The following is a 6929-nucleotide window of genomic DNA, read 5'->3' on the forward strand; positions in this document are numbered from 1 at the left end:
CTTACACTGCTAAATGAGGGACGGCTAGCGCAGATAGCCCTCGCGTAGCTTTGCGCGAAATTCAAAACAAAACAAATTCATAAATATAGCTTGGTGTATATTGTTGTCCAAATTTTCTCCCATCTTCGTTTTTCCTAACTTTTTGCTATTTTAATTTGACCTTCGTAGCGAGAAAATAACCACAATATTAATTTTGTTTATTAAGTTCGGCAATTAAAAAAGGAGGAGGGGTGAGATAAATACCGATAATCTCTCACAAGGATTTTTAAAGACTCTGTGCTGAACGTTTTGGGGCCTGATTCTTTACGTACTTGGTGAATAATTAATAATGATAAAACAAATATGGTACCATACAACTGAAATAAACCTCCCAAGTTAATCACCAATAAAGCAATTAAAAAAACCTAAACAGACTGTTTTGTAAGGTCCCCACAAAAACCCATTCGATAAGTTCAATGTTTTTATGATTTGAATAAAATACAAACATAATTGTTTAATGCTTTGCAATTTTGGTAGTGCACCCAGCGAGTATCGAACGCTGATGCTTAGAGTTATAAACAGTCACACTTCCCGTTGAGTCATTGGAGGTCTTATACATTAGAAATCAAATCCTTTAGATACATATATATATATATATTAATGTTCTATGGACAGACACAGTAGCGTAAGTATGCCTCCGCATCTATGGACAGACACAGTAGAGTAAGTATGCCTCCGCAATTGCGGGGGAGGGGGGGGCAGAAGTGGGCTCGAGGGACCCGTAAAACTTAAGAATTGCCGACAAGGGGAATAAATGAAGGGGCCCAATTACTTTTTATGGGAAGGATCTTTTCTAGTTACGCCATTGGATAGGCATAATTAAATGGAGGGATTTCGTTTCAAAATTTCTGTATGAGCGTTCTGGTGATAAATAATTAGGCACACAATCAGTGCGTAGGCCCAAAAAAAAAAAATGACTCAGATATACTGACAGTATACTGTCAAAATGAGATTATCAATTATAAATTCCCTAGCGGCGAGAATGCACATTACTGACGTGTGACAACGAGTTGTTTAAATAAGGCTATTAATATTTGGTATGTACTGTGAAATTTCCTGTCGGTCCTCGTTGTTGCAAAACGGTTCTGTAAAGTAGGAAATGAGGTGCTAATGTTGGAGATGGGCTTGGATGGACTGATATAGTCAACAAACTAGTATTACAGTAACATTCTCCAAGGAAACAATGCGTTGAACTAACTCTTCAACCTCTATCAGTGGAATGAAGTATTACGATTTGTTCTGCGTGTCACTTACCTGTCTCTACTGTCAATTAAAATGTACAATATGTATAAGTTTGAAGGGAACTAGATAAAACTCAATTTAACCATCAAACTGGATTTAAATAGTAAAGGCGAAGTAACACTAGCATGTAGCGATATACAGGCAACTCCTCGTCGCTTATACTTTTACGTCAAAACAAAAGAAGGTTTTTAAAAAGTAGTTTATTTAATTATTTAATCAAAAGTATTTTCAAAGCATTACTTAGTTATTTTGTCGTTACACGATAGTACCAAAACTCATTTTTCCAAGATGGGTACAATTCGAATATTATTATCTTTTAACTGATTTTGTTGAGAATTTCAGCTGCGGAACACAACGTATAACTCGTTAATTAAATGGCAGTAGAACAGAAAGCATCCAGGTTTTTAAATATACTTTTCTGAGATTCTCGGTGATAAGAGGGCCAGGAAAGTGTATGCTCTAATTCACTCCTCCCTCGTAAGAATAATGTGATCATCCGCCTTCCAATTTTTCGTACAATACAAACTCTTTATATAGGCTATAATAATCCATTTTTTTTTTGCAAATTTTACGTTTTGAATAATATTTTCATTAAAATCCTTTATAAATGAATCCTGATGAAATTATGAACACTTTTTTTTTTCGGGATAAATTTAGACAATGGATATCGCCTATGTTTTATTATAGGAACAAAAATGTTACTTCCTTGTGGTAAAAAAGCACAGTAACAAAAAACTATATATTGGACGACACTCATTTGAAACGATGGAAAACTCATTTATAACGTTTGCTCTTTATATAAGTGGGTCACTTATTGTGTGCATGAAATGAGGGGCGGGGCTAATTAAGACTTAATGAGATTTAGCAAACTTATTACATGGAAATGGCGAAAAAAAACAAAACAAGAGAATAAATCATATAGGGGTAACGAGATAAGGTGGTATTGAATAATATTGCTGTCGATGGGCTTTTGTTAGGTTGGTTGGATTAGAAGGATCTGTCAGGGTTACACTGTCATGAACTAGCTTTTCTGAAAGGAAGTAGAGAGCTCGTTAGTTTAACACGGTCGCTAATCGTGAATGGAGCTCACCATCATATCCTATGGTTTAAATTTAACGTTCCTTACAGCTCGTTATTTTGTTGCCCATTGCCAAACTCATGATTTATGGAACATTCAACCACTTGGTGAAAGTATAAACGGCCATCAATATCTATTATTCAAAATAGACTTTCTATAAAACGCTCTATAAAAATATCATATTTCGCAAACATAGAAGTTTACACAGATTGTCTTTTATATTATCCCCCCCTCCCAGTGGCACAGCAGTATGTCTGCGGACTTACAGTATTAGAAACCGGGTTTCGATACCCGCTGTGGGCAGAGTACAGATAGTTCATTGTGTAGCTTTGTGGTTAACTTCAAACAAACAAACAAGCTCCCCCCTCATTGGCACAGCAGTATGTCTGCGGACTTACAGTGTTAGAAACCGGGTTTCGATACCCGCTGTGGGCAGAGTACAGATAGCCCATTGTGTAACTTTGTGCTTAACTTCAAACAAACAAACACAATTTTATTCCACCGTGTGTTAAATGAAAATTTCTGTTTTCGTTTATAAATGGCATTATATTTGAACTTTCCATTAATATAAATATCGAACAGTATATTCCAAAAAATATGTTATTATGAACAGGTCTTTTTTGAAAACGTGTGTTTAGCATAATGCCAGTATTTATTTTTATTATAGATTTATAACAGTTTCTTTCCAATTTTCTAAGTGGCAGGCATTAAGTTATACCTTTTATCTTCAAGTTATTATTAAAGCAGTTTTTTTTTAAAGTACTCACCGTGTTACCTAAAGCAGCTTGGCATGCGTTTTTCTTATCATTGATTGGTTAAACTGATGGTTTTAATCGCTACCTAACAGTCATTTCCATTTTCAGTTTAGATTGTGTTAGACCTGCCAATTAATGGGTGATAAAAACAACTTAATATTTCGGTCATGTGCGCTAGGTTAACCTCGTTTTTACATTTATTTCTAAAAAAAAATGTCAAGCATTTGTTTCTTATTCCAAATCACTCCCCCCCCCCCGTATCTCAGGGGCTTTTTTGCGATCACTTGCCTAACATCAAACGTTGAGTTGGTAATTCGCTTCTCCAACCTTCTGCTGCCTTTTTCGTCATAAGTTATAGCTTAAAGATCTGCTTGTAAAAGCAAGGTAATTTATTTTACAAAATGTTAAGTTTACAGTTCCTGAAGTGCACACTAGAGTGCTATAAATATCAAATAATACAATGTTGTAATAATAAAAAAGTAATTCCTAATTATGTGTGGTATTAAATCAAAATAAAGTGATAACAATTTTAATAGGGCTAATATAAATAGCATTTCAAGTAAGACCCTCTATGCTGTTGCCCCCCAGTGGCACGTCGGTATGTCTGCGGACTTACAACGCTAGAATCCGGGTTTTGATATCCGTGGTGGGCAGAGCACAGATAGCCCATTGTGTAGCTTTGTGCTTAATTACAAACAAACTATGCTGTAACCCAGATAGCCTGAAGAATTCTGGCGTTGAGCAGTAAGCCTCGATGGTAGTAGAATATAACATACAAGGTATAACTGAATTGCCATTATATACTTTTCTCACTGGAAACTCGTATTGGGTCATTAGAAATGACGTAACTTTATTTATTGGCAGTTATGTTGTGATGCAATATCACATTTATTACTCACTAGGTGGCCCAGCATGGCCAGGTGGTTAGGGCGCTTGACTCGCAATCTTGGGTCGCGGGTTCGAATCCCCGTTCCACCAAACATGCTCGCCCTCTCGCTGTGGGGGCGCTATAATGTGACGATCAATCCCACTATTCGTTGGTAAAAGAGTAGCCCAAGAGTTGGCGGCGGGTGGTGATGACTAGCTACCTTCCCTCTAGTCTTTCACTCCTAAATTAGGGACGGCTAACGAAGATAGTCCTCGTGTAGCTTTGCGCGAAATTCGAAACAAACCAATTATTCACTAGCAAATTAACCTGCTATTGAGTATAGGCATTAATTTTATTGGTTCATGGGGGTGACGGGGCGACGTATGTGTGTGTGTGTGTGTCATTCGCTATGCAGGGTCTACTGAATACAGACGATCAGCAAACTGATTTTATCTACAAAATTTTGTCGAACTTAATACAGTTAGCTACTCAAAACAACTTGTGACGTCAAGACACCAGACAGATGCACAACTCAAGTCATTTATATATATAGCTTAAATTTCAGAAGGTTTATTGTTTATTATTTGTAACTAAGCACAAAGCTACACAATGGGCTATCTGCGCTCTGCCCACCACGGGTATCGAAACCCGGATTCTAGCGTAGTAAGTCCGCACACATTCCGCTGTGCCACTGGGGTGTGGGGGCAATTTGAGAGGGAGAGAGAGTTTTCTGTTGCGCCGGTTATCGAAACCCGGATTCTAGCGTTTTAAGTCCGCAGACATTCCGCTGTGCCACTGGGGGGGGGGGCAATTTGAGAGGGAGATAGAGTTTTCTGTTGCGCCAGTGTAGGCGTTGCGTACCATTAGGCCTTAGATGTTTATTGTAGAGTTAGTTTCGTAAGTATAAAAGAAGCCCAAATAAGAACTCTGTATCAGTTTATTTTAACCGGTTAATAAAAACAACACGTGTTCATCTAGAACGCTGTTTTAAAGTTGACGTTCGGGAATAGGTATGCTGTCAACATTAGTTTTGTTTATCTGGCATATAATTCAGTGTGTTGTCGAGAAAGTAGAGGGTGCTGTAGATAAAACGCGACGTCTATAATTATGTTTCGATGTTTGTCTACTTCTCAATCTCACCAGCTCACTAATATAGTTCTATTTACGGGAAAAAAATCGAAGTAAAAACTGAGTTAAGCTAGCGTACTTCATGTGCTTTTCTGTTAAACATTTGTTCTTCATTTTATCGACTGGAAAAGCTTTGAAATGTTCGCCTTAAACCAAACTGGCTGCAGAATCGCGGATGCTTTAGTAAACCAGCGTGTAATAGAATAAAACCTGCATTCTGCCTTTTTTTTTTTACCGCCAAGTGTTGTTACATTTTACGTGAATTTTCTATAAAAACGCTTGGCCTTGACGTTTTGAAGTTGTTAAAACTGCTGTGAAATATTCTTGGTGTTTTTATCGACAGGGTTACTCGTGTTGATTAGACAGATTGTCTTCTTTATAGTTGATTTAACTATTAATAATGAAAGCGCGCATACTGTTGTTGAACAGAAACGTGTAAAGAAACATTTCCAAACTGGCCCTTTTATATAGCTATCTTCATTCAGTTTCCACAGCTTAAATTTTTGCTTTGTTTGTAGTTAAGCGCAAAGCTACAAAATGGGCTATCTGTGCTCAGCCTACCACGGGTATCAAAACCCGGTTTCTAGCGTTGTAAGTCCGCAGACACTGGGAGACAATAACTTAAACACTGTGCTTTGTCTGTATGTATTTTTGATGCGTGTGTTAATGTAAATAGATATTGTAATCTCCTTATGAAAGCAAACTAACTCGTCTTTTGTGACACCTATTTCAATATAGCTGCTTCCCAAAAGCTATCGGCGGAAAATATTATCTCACAAAGATGGACTTCTAAAGAAACTCAAAGATTCTTTTGTACTCCTATTGATCGCAGATATTGCAGTGACTAATAGAGTTAAATCAGAAAGACAACATTATCAATAATTCAATTGATTGAAATCACAAAGACAATTCCATCAATCATTTGGATTTAATGTAGACTAAGATTTGTGTCATTTGATAAAACGTAAATGAAAAAATTCTTACAGTGTATATAAGAGACAAGAAAAATCAAGTAATAAAATATAGAAAAGATCGAACAGTTGATAAAAGAGAGCTGCGAAAAATACTTTCAGCGTTTTCTGGAAGCGGGAAAATAAGTAAATCAATTGAAAAAAAAAAACAAAGTTGGCTAGTTTATAAAAGGAAAAACTGGTAATTTTCAACATTAATCAAAACTAAGAAGGGTTGTAGTCAATGATTTTACAAAAGATTGATCAGTTGTTTGAAAAAGGCCAATAATCTATCAACTAAAAGGGAAAGAGATTGTTTACCATGTCATTAAACCATTTAGTTGTACAGATGTGTATTATTTAAGCAGGATGTAAACGTGTATAATAAGTTTTTTCTAGTACTGTATTCGTTCAGTAATAGTAACCCACTTTTTTAACATCTTTTTTACAGAATGTTGCTATTAACTTGCACTCCTATGATAACTGTTTTGTACTAGATTATCGTGGTCCTCAAAATAGTGCAGATGGTCACAAGGTCTCTTCAACGTCCACTATATATATGTGTATACAATTTTTTCAAATAAACTGTATTACATCAAAAGCGTACAGGCGATCACTCAGCACTGTATTGCTCTGACTAATAAGAGATCGCTAGCGTATAAAATCTTATTATAAAGACTAGCGTTAACTTTATAATATTTTCAGTATTTCTGGGTCGGAAAGACCAACTTCAGGCAACTGGGCCTAGCTCAGTTTACCCAGTTATACTTGAAAGTCATGTCCTTGGAAAGGGGGGAGAAATGGGTATCAGAACTATACAGGTGGGTTTATAGTTAATAATACAAACTGAAATATTATTTGAAGTATTA

General features: G+C 36.3%; 1 long non-coding RNA gene across 1 annotated transcript in view; it reads left to right on the forward strand.

Moving 5' to 3' along the window:
• The window catches only part of LOC111087554, a 64532-nt gene extending 57695 nt beyond the window's left edge, over positions 1-6837 (forward strand). The window contains exon 5 of the long non-coding RNA XR_002612231.1: positions 6766-6837. This is a non-coding gene — a long non-coding RNA (uncharacterized LOC111087554). The remainder of the gene's footprint in view (positions 1-6765) is intronic.
• The last annotated feature ends 92 nt before the right edge of the window (positions 6838-6929 follow it).

The sequence above is a fragment of the Limulus polyphemus genome, unplaced genomic scaffold, assembly GCF_000517525.1.
Source record: "Limulus polyphemus unplaced genomic scaffold, Limulus_polyphemus-2.1.2 Scaffold2291, whole genome shotgun sequence".
In the NCBI taxonomy this organism is placed as follows: Eukaryota; Metazoa; Arthropoda; class Merostomata; order Xiphosura; family Limulidae; genus Limulus; species Limulus polyphemus.